Below are 16173 nucleotides of genomic sequence, written 5' to 3'. Positions count from 1 at the left end.
AGCCTGTATCCATGGGATAGAGGGTGTGGGAGCTGTAGCCTGTACCCATGGGACAGATGGTGAGAGCTGTAACTTGTATCCATGGGACAGATGGTGTGAGAGCTGTAGCCTGTATCCATGGGACAGATGGTGTGAGAGCTGTAACTTGTATCCATGGGACAGATGGTGTGAGAGTTGTGACCTGTATCCATGGGGCAGAGGGATGAGAGCTGTAACTTGTATCCGTGGGACAGATAGTGTGAGAGCTGTAACCTGTGTCCCTGGGTCACACGTATAGGAGAGCTGTAGCCTGTACCCATGAGGCAGAGGGTGTGAGAGCTGTACGCTGTATACATGGAACAGAGGATGTGAGAGCTGTGACCTGTATCCCTTGGGCAGAGGTTGAGAGCTGTAGCCTGTATCCATGGGACAGAGGGTGTGAGAGCTGTAGCCTGTATCCCTGGGGCAGAGGGTGTGAGAGCTGTAACCTGTATCCATGGGACAGAGGGTGTGTGAATTGTAACCTGTATCCGTGGGACAGATAGTGTGAGAGCTGTAGCCTGTATCCAAGGGACAGATGGTGCGAGAGCTGTAGCCTGTATCCAAGGGACAGATAGTGTGGGAGCTGTAGCCTGTGATGGAGCGAGGGTGAAAACAAAAATTTTTGTATACCCCTCGTGAAGTTGCCTTCCTATACCTGTAATATGTATTAATCGTGTGGTTTTGAAATTAACCAATGTAGAATAGAAAGCACACACACAAGTACACGTGGGATACTAATATGCATGTGTTGCAAACCGTAATCCATTAATTATGTGAAACTGCCTTACTAATATAGTGCGGAAATGGTATAATCTATTGAAAGGCTATGCATGAATTCTTTCTAAATGTATAATTGTGCCAGAAATAATGGAGAATGGTAAGAAAATGAGGCATATGTGTGGCCTGAAGCTAGGTAATCACTAACAGGGTGAACTTGGATTGGGGGTAGGTAAGCAGAAGGGTTTTACTTCGAAATAGAACGTTTAATTGTGTTTGTTTCTATGATAGTTCCCGTTATGGCCCAGGCGGCCTAGTAAAACATGGAGGGTTTGCGAGACTCTAAAAGAATAGCTTTCCACGCATGCGCGACTGTGCTCGAGAGATGTGCAAGCAGCCTGTGCCTGTGCGGCTGGTGTCGAGGTCAGCGTGGCCTGAAGAGCAGAATGGTGCCAAGTTAAAGATGTCCGTGTGTGAGCCTGGGAAAGTACATGAAAGTGACAAGTTAAAGGAAAGGGGGGAAAGAATGTAATAATGAACAATCAGAACTGTATTGTGCTTAGAGCTGTGACTAGGCGGAAATATGGACAATGAGGAGATGAGGTTATCCTCATCCACCACTTGAATGGACCAATGAGGATTGAATGTGGACCCGAAAAGTTTCAAATTTTAGTTAGATAGTCCGGGAAAAAGGGTATAAAAGAGGTCGTTTGGAAGAGAGAAAAAGCGTGCTTTTGAATTACTTTTCACACCACGGCATGCTGTCGGGCTGATCGATTTCTCCTTGGTCCAAAGACTTTGAAATTTGTCCTGACTTTAACTTTGATGGGGACGGAGTCCTGAGGGAGGTGAACATCGAGAAAGAATAGAGAGGCTGTTTTTGGGAACTCTTCTGCTTAAACCCTCATTTCTATTGCTGAGAAGATTGGTAATTTATTTATTTATTTATTTATTTTATGCGATTTTTAGAGCGCGCAAATGCCCGTGAGGGTGTCTCGGCGCTAGTACTACTGAACTCACTCTAGAGGCAGGAATAGTTTAGGATGAAAACAGCCAGGTTTTAAGGTTCTTTCTGAAGTGTAGTAGGGAAGGGGCAGTTTTAATGTGAGATGGTAATGTGTTCCACAGTTTGGCAGTTCCTATGAAAAAACATCTGTCTCCCCAGTTGGTCCTCCTTGTCCGTGGAACCCTCAGTAAATGTGCAGAGGATGATCGCAAGGTTCTTGCATGCTCCACGGGACGGAGAGCTGTTTTTAGATATTTAATATGTCTTTGACTTATTTTTCTGAACTATTCTGTTAATAAATGTAAACTGTTTGAATTTTATCTTTTTCTTTAGTTGAATTTGTAAAATGTTTAATGGTATTCGAATTAAAAGGTTTAATAAAATAAGGTCATGCTAGGAGATTACATCTTTAAATAAAAAGTTAACTAAATGGAGAATTGAGCTGGTCTTGTTGTCCGTTAGTTAACTTTTAATAGCTGATCCAGAGACCAAACAGTGGGGTGTCTTAATGTTTTCTTTAGAATTAAAACCGTGGTAAGATCTAATAAACTGCAGATGTATATAATGTATAGAATTTAGATTAAATAGATGAAGTAGGACACTCCGCTATTCCAGCAGCTCATCCTCTGGTTTTCACTGGTTTTGGGAGCAGGGTGATTTGTGTGAATGAATGACTCGCGGTGTTATGGGTTCCGCTGACGAGTAAAGTGTGATAGCTCCTAGGATATATAGTGATGGTTTGGAGGTTTGGTTTAGAGCAGCGCTGGATCACCTGTATCCATGGGTCAGAGGGTGAGAGCTGTAGCCTGTATCCATGGGACAGAGGGTGTGAGAGCTGTAGCCTGTATCCATGGGACTGAGGGTGTGGGAGATGTAGCCTGTACCCTTGGGATAGAGGGTGTGAGAGCTGTAGCCTGAATCCCCTGGACCGATGCTGTGAGAGCTGTAGCCTGAATCCATGGGACAGAGGGTGTGAGATCTGTAGCCTGTACCCGTGGAACAGAGGGTGTGAGAGCTGTAGCCTGTATCCATGGGACTGAGCGTGTGAGAGCTGTAGCCTGTACCCGTGGGACAGAGGGTGTGAGAGCTGTAGCCTGTATCCATGGGACAGAGGGTGTGAGAGCTGTAGCCTGTACCCGTGGGACAGAGGGTGTGAGAGCTGTAGCCTGTATCCATGGGACTGAGCGTGTGAGAGCTGTAGCCTGTATCCATGGGACAGAGGGTGTGAGATCTGTAGCCTGTATCCATGGGACAGAGGGGTGTGAGAGCTGTAACCTGTATCCATGGGACTGAGCGTGTGAGAGCTGTAGCCTGTATCCATGGGACAGAGGGTGTGAGAGCTGTAGCCTGTATCCATGGGACTGAGGGTGTGGGAGATGTATCCAGAGCTGTAGCATGTATCCATGGGACAGAGGGTGTGAGAGCTGTAGCCTGTATCCATGCGACTGAGGGTGTGGGAGATGTAGCCTGTACCCTTGGGATAGAGGGTGTGAGAGCTGTAGCCTGAATCCCCTGGACCGATGCTGTGAGAGCTGTAGCCTGTACCCATGAGACAGAGGGTGTGAGAGCTGTAGCCTGTATGCATGGGACAGAGGGTGTGAGAGCTGTGAGCTGTATACATGGGACAGAGGGGTGTGAGAGCTGTAACCTGTATCCATGGGACAGAGGGTGTGAGAGCTGTAGCCTGTACCCGTGGGACAGAGGGTGTGAGAGCTGTAACCAGTATCCATAGAACAGATGGTGTGAGCTGTAACCTGAATCCATGGGACTGAGGGTGTGGGAGCTGTAACCAGTATCCGTAGAACAGATGGTGTGAGAGCTGTGACATGTATCCATTGGGCTGAGGGTGTGGGAGTTGTAGTCTGTATCCACGGGACAGAGGGTGTGAGAGCTGTAACCTGTATCCATGGGACGGAGCGTGTGAGAGCTGTAGCCTGAATCCATGGGACAGAGGGTGTGAGAGCTGTAACCTGTATCCATGGGACAGAGGGTGTGAGAGCTGTAACCTGTATCCATGGGACGGAGCGTGTGAGAGCTGTAGCCTGTATCCACGGGACAGAGGGTGTGAGAGCTGTAACCTGTATTCATGGGACGGAGCGTGTGAGAGCTGTAGCCTGTATCCATGGGACAGAGGGTGTGAGAGCTGTAACCTGTATACATGGAACAGAGGGTGTGAGAGCTGTAACCTGTATGCAGGGGTCGGAGGGTGTGAGAGCTGTAGCCTGTATCCCTGGGTCACAGATGGTGTGAGAGCTGTAGCCTGTATCCACGGGACAGAGGGTGTGAGAGCTGTAAACAGTATCCATGGGACTGAGGGTGTGGGAGTTGTAGTCTGTATCCATGGGACAGAGGGTGTGAGAGCTGTATCCTGTATCCATGGGACAGAGGGCGTGAGAGCTGTAACATGTATCCATGGGACTGAGGGTGTGGGAGCTGTAGAGGGTGTGAGAGCTGTAGCCTGTACCCATGGGACAGAGGGTGGGAGAGCTGTAGCCTAGGTCAGAGGGAAGGGGGAGATGTACACTAGTAGTTTTCACTTTACCTGAGGGATAGTGGGGTGGGGAGTTGAAGTGTTACCTGTGGGCAGGTGAGCAGGGTGATTTGTAGACTTTACTTGAGGGCCTGACAGTGAGAGCTGTAGCCTGTACCTGTCGGACAGGGAGGCGGGAGATGCAGTCATTGGTTTTTTTAACAGGAAAGCGGTATTAGGGGCTGAGTGGTGAGACGGCCTTGTTCTTTACCTTTGGTATAGAGGGGTGGGAGAGCTGTATCATTTACCTGAGAGGCCAAGGATGGGAGAGCTGTAGCCCATACCTGAGAGGCCAAGGATGGGAGAACAGAAGCCTTTACCTGAGAGGCCAAGGATGGGAGAACAGAAGCCTTTACCTGAGAGGCCAAGGATGGGAGAGCTGTAGCCCTTACCTGAGAGGCCAAGGATGGGAGAGCGGTTACCTTTACCTGAGAGGCCAATGACGGGAGAAGAGAATCCTCTATCTGAGAGGCCAAGGATGGGAGAGCTGCAGCGTCTACCTGAGAGGCCAAGGATGTGAGAGCTGCAGCGTCTACCTGAGAGGCCAAGGATGGGAGAGCTGTGGCCCTTACCTGAGAGGCCAAGGATGTGATAGCTGCAGCCTCTACATGAGAGGCCAAGGATGTGAGAGCTGCAGCCCTTACCTGAGAGGCCAAGGATGGTAGAGCTGCAGCCCTTACCTGAGAGGCCAAGGATGGTAGAGCTGCAGCCCTTACCTGAGAGGCCAAGATGGGAGAGCTGTAGCCCTTACCTGAGAGGCCAAGGAAGGGAGAGCTGTGGCCTTTACCTGAGAGGCCAAGGAAGGGAGAGCTGTGGCCTTTACCTGAGAGGCCAAGGATGGGAGAACCGAGGCCTTTCCCGGGGAGGCAGAAGGGGAGGACAGGCTGAAGCCTTTGCACAGGGAGGGGTTGTTACAGGAAAGGATGGGGGAGCAGCAGCCTGTCGGTGAGTGGGGGGGGGTCCACTGCCCTCCAGGGGTGCAGCCGTGCCTGTGGGGGGGCAGGGGGCTCTACTGCCCTCCAGGGGTGCAGCCGTGCCTGTGGGGGGGCGGGGGGCTCTACTGCCCTGCAGGGGTGCAGCCGTGCCTGTGGGGGGGGTGGGGGCTCGCCGAGAGGCCCCGCCTCCAGAGAGGACAGTGAGGGCGCGGAGCTGTGCAGGGAGGGGGGCAGCGAGGGGGAGGGAGCAGAGCTGCAGGGAGGGGTGGGGGAGGGGCGGGGGAGCCGCAGCAGCACTTCCGCTTCTCCTGCCGGAGAGAGACACGAGTCGAGGCCCAGCACCGAGACACAAAGAGAGGTGAGGCCCCCCCGGGGGCGGGGGGCAGCGCGGGGCCCCCCGCGGGAGGGGGAGAGGGGTGGGGGCCCCCCTCGGAGGGGAGCGGGGGGCACCGGGGAGGAGAGGAGAGCCACCGATGCAGAGCGCCTAGAAAGGGGGGGCCAGGGGTGCCCGCACCCCCAAGAGAAGGGGGGGGGCGAGCGATGCACCGGAGACGGGCTCCGGAGCCCCCCCCCCCCCCCCGCCGCAGCACCCCGAGCCGTCCCTCCCGCAGGAGGGGGGCGCAGGCATGCAATGGCGAAAATGGAGAGCGGGCATGTCTCCCCCCCCATGGCAGAGCGGGCTAGGGGAGGGGGGGGCGCCACCCTCCACCGGTGAGGGGGGAGCAGCGCCCCTGGCACAGCTGAGGGGGGCACGGATTGGGGAGGGAGGGGGGGAGCCGAGTGGGAAGGCGAGAGAAAATGTCTGTGTGAGGGTGAGGGTGAGAGGGTGCCCGTGTTGACACACATTGTTCATCCTTCAGGATGCCAGCACATGACCAGCACAGCCCCCCCTCACCCCCCCCTGTACAGGAAGCAGAGCTCTCCCCCCTACAGGCCGAAGAACCCCTCTCACCGCCTGCAGAGGGGCCCCTTGGAGCCTGCAGAGGGGGCCCCATGCAGCCTGCAGAGGGGGCCCCATGCAGCCTGCAGAGGGGGCCCCTTGCAGCCTCGAGAGGGGCCTCATACAGCCAGCAGAGGGGGCCCTTGCAGCCTGCAGAGGGGGCCCTTGCAGCCTGCAGAGGGGGCCCTTGCAGCCTGCAGAGGGGGCCCCTTGCAGCCTGGAGAGGGGCCCCATGCATACAGCGCAGTCCCCTTCTCGGCAAGAAGACCTTGTCCCTGCAGCAAGCAGCCCCCTTACAGCCAGCGCAGCCCCCCCTTACATCCAAGAGGCGCCCCTTTGACACCAAGCAGAGCTCCCACCAAGAGCCTGACCCTAACCCCCCCACAGCAAGCAGCCCCCTTTAACCACAGAGCCTCTTTACGTCAGCAGAACCCCTTACAACCAGAAGACCCCAATCTTTACAAAAATTAGCAGAGGTCTGTATATCAGACCCCCCCCCCCCCCCTTCCACCAGTATATGCTCCCCTTCCAGAAGACCGTTCCTTACAGGGACATCTTGAGGATTTTGGGGGCCCTGGGCCAAATGTATTTTGCCCCCCCCCCCCAGTACTGTTTGAATTTGTGATCCAATTTCAGCTTTTTCATGCCCTGTTTGGCCAAGTCAGTGACAGTGCATAACCACACACCTCCTAATTCTAAATGTGTTAACATCTAATATTCAGGAATTGTGATGTGTGTTTTCAATATTGTAACACAGCAGCAGCTCATTAATATCACTGCAGATAATCTCTGTGACACCCTCTCGTTTCTCTTATGTGAGATCCTGTTTTATGGATGTCACATGAAACAAAAACTCAACATTTCTCAGCAAAATGTGTGCACATCACCCACATGAAACATACATTAAAGGAAATGGTATTTGAAAGAATCTGTAAAAAAAATATTCACAGTCATCAGAGAAAGACTTTCGGCAGAACAGAGCTGGCACTATCAGGGGCCCCCTGAAAGGCTGGGGCCCTGGGCCTTAAAACGTCTCTGCTTCCTAACAGCCGGGAGTGCCCCTTATTGAAGCAAACGAGGGATGTATGACATTACAATGCATGCTTTTACCACGCATGCCTTTACAACACTGTTTTTACAACGCATGCCTTTACAACGCATAGTGCTTTGGGGCGCTGGATAGTGAATAGTTTAATTTACTATTCCAACTCCAGTCCCCGTGGATAGTAGGGAAGGTGTTGGATAGTAATTAAACCTATTCCCTATCCTAGAGCGCACCCAGCGCAATGCGTTGTAATGGTTTGGGTTGTAAAAGTTGCGTCGTAAAGGCACTGCGTGGTAAAAGTTGTGTTGTAAAGGATGTTTCCTCAAACCAGAGCCCCCCCAGCCAGCAGAGCTCCCTACAGCGTGGTCAGAGGACTCCCCCCTACAAGAAGCATTGGAAGCCCCTCTTAAAACAAACCTCCTTCTCCCACAGCAGGCAGAGCTCCTGAGTAGTGCTTCTCTACACCCAAACCACCCTGCCTAATGGAATAGCACATCCTAGCAGCAGTGTGGGTGGAGTCCCTTAGAGCAAGCAGACCCCCCCTTCGAGTTAGCAGGGGTCCCAAGGGAGCTCTCAAACATTGCACCAAGCAACCCCCCTCCCCCATCTAGTTATAAGACACCCCTAATAGCTGAGGGAGCTCACAAACATTGCAGCAAACACCCGCTTCTAGTTAGCAGAACCCCACTAATAACCAAGGGAGGTCTCAAACATTGCAGCAAACACATCCCTCGCACCCAGGTACAGATGCAGTTCCTTTCTGACACGTTGGCTTTTCTTGTTCACGGGCACATGGCTGGCTCAACCACACTCATGACAAATTGATCTATCGCGGAGTTCTGAGGGTAGCCTGAAGTTCGCAGGTTTGAATCCCTGCGATGCCGCTCACTCACCTGCTCTTGACACCTGGCTTTAACATCTTGAGTGGGACGGGTATGCTCAGACATGGGTCCCTTGCTCACTAAGCCACTGGAGTCCAGCTATCCTGGCTGATGAAGGCTGATTAGCCAGAAACCGGTCCTAGGATGCTTGATTGCGGTCCAAGGAAGACATGGCTTGGCAGTTCCGGCTGGATTGTTCCCATGAGGCACAGGGTCAAGACTGATTTGCATATGGCCATGTCTGAACTGGGGTTGCTTGGCGAGCAAAATGACGATGGATTAAACCCAGATCTGTGACTGGGGGGTGAATGTTTTGCCAATGTGCAACATTCCGTCCATCATCTTGTGTGTTTTGCTGTTCACCCTATGTGGGCAGGGTATGCCCAGACGTGGGTTCCTTGCTCACTAAGCCACTGGAGTCAAGCTATCCTGGCTGATCACGGCTGATAGCCAGAAACCGGTCCTAGGATGCTTGATTCCGGTCCAGGGAAGACATGGCTTGGCAGTTCGGGCTGGACTGTTCCCATGAGGCACAGGGTCAAGGCTGATTTGCATATGGCCATGTCTGAACTGGGGTGGCGGAGTGAGCTAAAGAACGGTGATGGATTAAACCCAGATCAGTTGACTGGGGGTGTGTTTGTATTGTCAACGCTCCGTCCATCACCACCTTTGGTTTTTCTTGGTTCGCCCTAAGTTGGCAGGGTATGCTCAGACATGAGTCCCTTGCTCACTTTGCCACTGGAGTCAAGCAAGCCCGGCTGAAAACGGCTGTAATGCCAGAAACCGGTCCTAGGAAGCTTGATTCCGGTCCAAGGAAGACATGGCTTGGCAGTTAGGGCTGGACTGTTCCCATGAGGCACAGGGTCAAGGGTGATTTGCATATGGCCATGTCTGAACTGGGGTGGTGTGGAGTGCAAAAAAACGATGGATTTAGGCCCAGATCTCTCTACTGGGGTGAATGTATGACATTGTTCTGCATTCTGCCCATCAACTGTTGTTTTTACATTTAACATCTCTTTCGTCCTTTGTGTTTAGGCGCTATACAAGCATTTATCCATTGCAAGCAATGTCCCTCTGTGTTTGTAGCTACTTTTGGCTGTTTGGGTCTGCTCGGAGGCCTGACAGTGGCGCCAGCAGGGACCCCCTTATTCTCAACAGTGTATTCAAAACTGGTCCTTCCAGGAGGCAGTGCCAGAGCGATGGAAATGTGTGCGTTTGCCTCCTGGGGAGGTCTTGCACCTAGAAACCCCTGCGAGGATGGGCCTACCACTGCGCGGGCAGTTTACAGCACTAGAAAAATGCACCTGCCCAAGCCCCTGGCGCATTGACTGTACATCCATCCAGGGCATGAAACAGGGGAAACAGTACTCGTTCTATTTTCAGCAGGTATAGCGTTAAAACTGTACGTGGGCTTCCAAGCGCTACGCTGGGCTACTGGTTGAGTTTTGAAAGACCTCCCAGAGGTCACATGGACTTGTATACAGATGGCACGAGGTATTACACAGCCATGGGACCCAGAGGTTCCCCTCCGATGCTTCTGAGCAGATAACTAATTCAAGGCAGAGCAGTGCTTTCCCTCTTCCGGCCCAAAGAGAACCCTCCCTCAATCAGTGACATTGCCAGGTGACCTGGAGTCTTCTCAATTCTTCATGGAGTGCCTACCTCAGAAGTTGTTGGTGGATGCCTGGAATTCCGCTCCAACAATCTTCTGGGAAGAAGGTAACCAGGTGGTGACCCAAACGCAGTTTATGCAGGAGCGGCGCAGTTGGTGCTCGCTGGCTGGGCACAGCCGGTGCTTGATAGCTTAGTCAGCTAGTTCTGAAGTAGCGTAGTTCTTGCTGATGTAGCACGGTTATTTGCTGACGTAGCACGGTTATTTGCTGACGTAGCACGGTTATTTGCTGACGTAGCACGGTTATTTGCTGACGTAGCACGGTTATTTGCTGACGTAGCACAGATATATGCTGTCGTAGCACAGATATATGCTGTCGTAGCACAGATATATGCTGTCGTAGCACAGATATTTGCTGTTGTAGCGCAGATGTTTGCTGGCGTAGCGCAGATATTTGCTGGCGATGCGCAGTTATTTGCTGACGTAGCGCAGTTATTTGCTGACGTAGCGCAGTTATTTGCTGACGTAGCGCAGTTATTTGCTGACGTAGCGCAGTTATTTGCTGACGTAGCGCAGTTATTTGCTGACGTAGCACAGTTATTTGCTGACGTAGCGCAGTTATTTGCTGACGTAGCGCAGGTCTTGCTGCCATCCCCTTTGGTTGATTATTTCTCGCGTGGGATTCCTCGTTGTTCACAGTTCTTACAGGCCTAAACCCTCCCGTCCCAATGCGATGGATACTCGTCCTGCGATCTGCACCCACCCAGTCTTCTGAAGACCTCCTTTCCTGTCCTGAGAATTCAGGCAGTCCACCTCCTCTTTAACTTATGGTCCTGCATCTCCAGAGCACTTGGGCCAGGCTGGGGCTGTTCATGGGTAAAGCAAAACCAAAGGGGATGATGGGCGGAGTGTAAAACATTGCAAGCACTCGCCCTTAGTCAACTGATCTGGGTTTAATCCATCATCATTCTTTAGCTCACTCTGCCACCCCAGTTCAGACATGGCCATATGCAAATCAGTCTGACCCTGTGCCTCATGGGAACAGTCAAGCCTGAACTGCCAAACCATGCCTTCCCTGGACCGGAAACAAGCATCCTGGGACCGGTTTCTAGCTAATGAGCCATCATCAGCCAGGCTAGCTTGAATCCAGTGGCAAAGTGAGCAAGGGACCCACGTCTGGGCAAACCCTGTCAACTTAGGTAGATCAAAGCAAAACCAAAGGGGATGATGGATGGAGTATTGAACATTGCAAGCACCCACCCCCAGTCACTGATCTGGGTTTAATCCATCACCATTCGTTAGCACACTCCACCACCGCAGTTCAGACACGACCATATGCAAATCAGTCTGACCCTGAGAATTCAGGCAGATCACCTCTTCTTTAACTTATGTTCCTGCATCTCCAGAGCACTTGGGCCAGGCTGAGGCTGTTCAGGGGTAGCCTGCGTGATGCATCACAATATCTGACCAATCGTAGTGTGGTTCTGACCAGCACCTGTCCATGGCCTCTACCTACTCAGGTGACGTCAGAATGAGGCTGCCCTCGTGCTTCATCTCCGCCTCCATCGCTGCTGTCAATGGGTGGTCCTGACCCTCACCTGTCCCTGGTACCTGCTCCGGTGACGTCAGAACGATGCCGCCCTCGTGCTTCATCTCTTCCTCCATCGCCTCACTCAGTTGGTCATTGCTTAGCTGAACATTGGGCTCCATTGGGACCGGAAGCCAGTTCTCCAAGGCGTGAGAATGTCCATATTACAGGCCGTTTGTACCCGGAGTACCTCCTTGAGGTCTCTTCCATCGCCCATAACTCAAACCATCCAGTCGTCTCTCAAGGCCCTCTCGTAAGAGTGCTCTCCCCAGCAATCTGCCAATTTTGGAATCTTCTCGATCTCTACATCAGGCTTCCTCCAGCCAGGTTCACGGTGTCTGCTCTGATATCAGACCAGGATCACTTGCTCCGTGGACTGATCCCAGCAACCTCTGTGTGGATCCCTGATGTTTGCAATCATTGGGCATTGCGTCTTCTGCGATTTCCTGGCTCAGGCAGCATCCAAGGCCAGGACAAGATGGGTTGGGGATGGTCCTGTTCCATCGTTGTCCCTTCCGCCTTCCAGTTCCTCCCTCGTTCTTACCTGGGTATCCAGGGTACCTGCAGCCAGGAACACGGTGTCTGCTCTGATCGCAGGTCAGGCTCACCTGCTCCTGCGTCTGACGCCGGCAGCATCTGTATGGAAGCCCTGATGTTTGCGACCATTGGTCATTGCATCCTCTGCGATCTTCTGATTATGCTCTCCATGCCACTGGAATCGAGCTATCCTGGCTGATGAGGACTCAAAGCCGGAAACCGGTCCAAGGATTCTTGTTTCCAGTCCATGGAGGACCTGGCCTGGCAGTTCAGGCCGGACTGTTCTCATTGGGCGCAGGGTCAAAACTGATGTGCATATGGTTGGGTTCAAAGTGGAATGGCACGGTGAGTGAAAGAACGATGGATCTAGGCCCAGATCTCTGTACTGGGGTGAATGTATGACATTTTTCTGCATTCTGTCCATCAACTGTTGTTTTTGCGTCAGGCAGCATCCAAGGCCGGACCAGGGTTGGTTGGGGGTGTTCCTGTTCCATCGCTGTCCCTTCCTCCTTCCAGTTCCTCCTTCGTTCTTACCGGGGTCTCCAGGGTTCCTCCTTCCCTGCAGTTTTGTCACTAGTTTGCATCAAGCCTCAGGTGGGGTGTACCCCCTCTCTGATTTCCAGGTTTATATTTCAGCCTTCAAATCTTGGCTAGTTCTTTATTCAAGGAAAACTGACGCTTTGATATCTGTTCAGCGAGGTACAGTGCGGCTCATCGGTTCGGGGACCTGCCCCACCACTTTGGGGGCTGAAAGACCTCTCTGCTTTAGGCTGACCCCACATGTTTCACCTGGCCAGCATTTCAGTTGATCCCAAAGTGTCATGAAGCCTCGTCCCTTCTGCCACAGGAGCTGAGGTTCCCACCGCTCCTGCAGCTTTGTCGCGCCTGGCCCTTACGTAGAATACTAGGTCTAAAATAAACTCCCTTTTGGGGTATTTTTTCTGCATTCCAATAAGACTCCCACACCTCAAACTACACTCCATTATCACCAAATCAATGTCACAGTAGCCAGAAAATCAAATATGTCGAAAATATTTATTCAGTTGGTTAAAAAGATTACTTCATTTGGGTTTTCAATAATCACTAAAATACATAAAAATCAATATCCAGATAAATACCAAAGGATTTAAATGACCTAAACAATGCAAATCAATCAGTGCAAATTACAAAACAGTCATTGCCATTAGTTCAACATTTGATCTTATTATCGTTTTCTATATTGCACGCCAATCCGTAAAGTTCACAAGAACTTTTTTTGTTAACAAGTAGACCAAAAAGCAACGTGTTTCGGAGGCATACACCGGTCCAACCTCCTTCTTCAGGCTTTGCCACTAATTTCTTCCAACACTGTTATCAAGGTATACACAGGTCGGTTATCATCACAGGAAATCTCCTTTTCTGACCATATTCTTCAAATGTGTAAAAACTAACACAATAATGTCAAAAGGGACAAGTCTCCACTCATAAACAATCATGTATGTGGTGTTGACAGATGATACTGTCAGACTATTTCTGAATTTCCCTTCTCTTCTTACTTTATGCAGGGAAATTCTTCCGTAGAAGGCGAGACGACCCTCCCTGTCTTGGATAATGTGAAGCAACTTGATTCTTTCTACTTGCAAAATTTTTGGGATAGGCGTAATTTGCGTAATCGCGTTACGCAAATCTCCGCGAAACAGTAAAAAATCTCCGCAAACACTCAAATTTCGCGAACGCGCTGAATTGCTTGTTCGCGATGCTTTTTTACTGTTCGCAATCACTGCATGCGTGTTTGCGAGAAATATCTTGCGAACACGCATTTGAGAACACGAACAAGCAAAAAATTTTGCGTAGTCCAGGAACGCAGAATTTTGGGCAATTTCGCGTTTGCGCTGAACGCAAAATTACCCAAATTCTGCGAACGGAACGGAATTTACCACCCGGCCCTACAAAATTTCCTATTTCGGCATTAACTGAGTGCCCTGAGCAAAAATATCGGGATTAAATAATCTCCTGAATGTGCTCCAGAACGCCTCATCCTTTACTTAGGATGGCGGCATGTGATTGTAAATCTATTCATGTAGCGCTTAAGGCCCTTGACGAGGCGCTAATGTGCTCTTCATCGGCTTGAAGTAATTCAGAGTTCAGCCTTTGGGGCGCTGGCAGGTGGGAGCACTTGACGCCCACTCTTTTGGGGCTGCCTGCAGCAGTAGATTCAGTTTAAATCCCTTGGCTTCACTCATCGGCGATCTACAGAGATGCCCCTCTGTGCCTTTTGGACATTACTTCTAGAGAACACTTTCGTGCGTTCGTGTCCTTGGCACGAGCTGGTTTAAATATTCAGAAATTCCTTCTAACCATTTCAAAAGCCGAGGGCGTTAATTCACTTCTCCAACCCCATAGAATTCCCTTTAATGGCTCAACTGGAAATCCCCTTCAGTATCACAAATCTTTAAAAAAAAAAAAATCCTTTTTTTAACACATTAAGTCGGTCTAGAATTAATGGGCGCAGGCACCAGGACTCGCTTGTGATTTGTAAATAGGTCCTATGTTTTTGCCGCCTTTTTTTGAAATTTAGGTCTGTTTGCTTTCTGTTCATTTTGATCTGTTTATCCATGTTAATCCGTGTGCACTGTGAAAAAAGCGATGCTGCCGCTGGTACGTTTTCACATGTATTTACCTGCTAAATGTGCACTCCCTTGTATCTGCGAAGGGTGCTAGTACTGAAAGCATCATGGCTAAAACAAGAAGGCACTCACCGAAAACATTAGCATTGTAGTCAATAACATCTGCATTTAAGAAATAGGCATCTCTTTTGTGACCTCCCCCTAATCCGCAGAGCACCTGGCCTATCTTGACATGTTGGAAATCACTCAAAGATGTACCTGTGTTCCATTTCTTTTCTTATTCCCAGACAGGGACATAGAGTATTCTGTATGTATTTAAGTGCATGTATGAGTGAAAATGGACAACTGGGAACCCTGTTTGTAATTGGGACCTTGCCAAGGCCTTCTGGCTGAGCTGTTGGTCCAGCTTGGGTCATCAGCACCTGCATTGATCTGCCCCTGCTGCCCTCTGCCAGCCATTTTCTTTTCTCCTTAGTAGTTCTGCGCCCGCTGCCAGAATACCCAAGGGCTCACCGCTGCACTTCGATGGGCATTGGGCCAGATGTTGGCTACCCACACCCTCAGTTTGATCTTAGTGGAGCCATCTTCGGTCCACAGATTGCTTGTGCATCCGAGGATGAAGTTTACGTCACTGTATAGCGCATAGAACTTGTGATTGACCAAGCCACTATTTTTTTTTACTGTACGTATGCTGAATATCCCACTCATTTACTTTGTTGAGCCTACGTTATGTTATGTTATGTTAGGGGGGTTTTGTATAGCGCTCAGCTACTCCGAGGAGTGTCCCGGCGCTTCAGACCTAACACGGAACAGAGAACAGGCAAATGGGAGATGAGTGCTACTGGACAAACAGCCATGATTTTAAATCCTTCCTGAAAGCTAACAGATTGACGTAGGGGCGCCAGGCGTCTAAGAGACCGGCCTCCTATCCGTGCTCTCCTGATAACTGGGACCGAGGCTAAGACCAGGGAAGCTGACCTCAGAGATCTAGACGGTTGGTAAATAGTCAGCCCCCTTCGGATGTATTTAGCACCGATACCATGGAGAGCCTTGAAGGCAAGAGTCAGCGCCTTAAACACAGTTCGTTTCCAGATAGGAAGCCAGTGTAGTGTCTTCAAGAGATCAGAGGCTCTGGCTCTCCGCTGGAGGCCAAAGACGGCTCGCGCAGCAGAGTTTTGGACTACTTGCAAGCGTTGAAGAAGGTACTCTGGCAATCCGAGGTACAGGACGTTGGCATAGTCAAGGCGAGACCCAATTAGTGCCTGCAGCCTAGGTTTTTCATATTGAACCTCTACCCTTTTGCAAAAGTGGCCTTTACGGCTGCTTTTTGGCGCTTGGCGCACTCTGCAGGGCCTTGCCTCCCGCAATCTGCAAAAGCCCTAAACGTAGCACCAAGAGACTTATTCAGGGTGAATGACTACCACTTTATTAAATATAAATAAATCACTTTGAATTCAACAAGTTGCTAAAAGCAGCAGTCTGTGTCCAGTAACAGCTGTTTCCCGCCAAGCAAAGCTTGACTGCGGCTGGAGACCATAGCAACAGTGGAACTGAGTGCGTTGCAAACATAATAACATAATATTTGCTGCTGGGTTTGTCGACTTGCTGGCCATGTCTTTTCAAACCCTTCTAGCCCTGCCATTCCAGTGTCCCGACCATCAGTAGGGCCTGGATCCAAATTATCATTGGTGCGTTGGCGTCTTCGTTAGACGCTTCCTCTCCTGATCTAGTGCGGATTGATTGTTCATCGATGCT

The 16173-nt window shown here is 50.8% G+C and overlaps 1 protein-coding gene across 2 annotated transcripts in view; it reads left to right on the top strand.

Moving 5' to 3' along the window:
• UBE2E1 (ubiquitin conjugating enzyme E2 E1) overlaps nt 1-16173 on the top strand; it is a 370046-nt gene that overhangs the window by 181330 nt on the left and 172543 nt on the right. Inside the window, exon 1 of one of the 2 annotated variants that reach the window (XM_078663986.1) lies at nt 5483-5567. The exons of the other annotated variant lie outside the window; for it this stretch is intronic. The gene's annotated coding sequence lies outside the window, so the exon portion shown is untranslated. Of the gene's footprint in view, nt 1-5482; nt 5568-16173 lie in introns of those variants that run through there. 2 annotated transcript variants of the gene reach the window in all.

The sequence above is a fragment of the Lissotriton helveticus genome, chromosome 10 (genome assembly GCF_964261635.1).
Source record: "Lissotriton helveticus chromosome 10, aLisHel1.1, whole genome shotgun sequence".
NCBI classification, from domain to species: domain Eukaryota; kingdom Metazoa; phylum Chordata; class Amphibia; order Caudata; family Salamandridae; genus Lissotriton; species Lissotriton helveticus.
The sequence above is the reverse complement of the archived record's forward strand: the minus strand, read 5'-3'. Positions and strand labels throughout refer to the sequence as shown.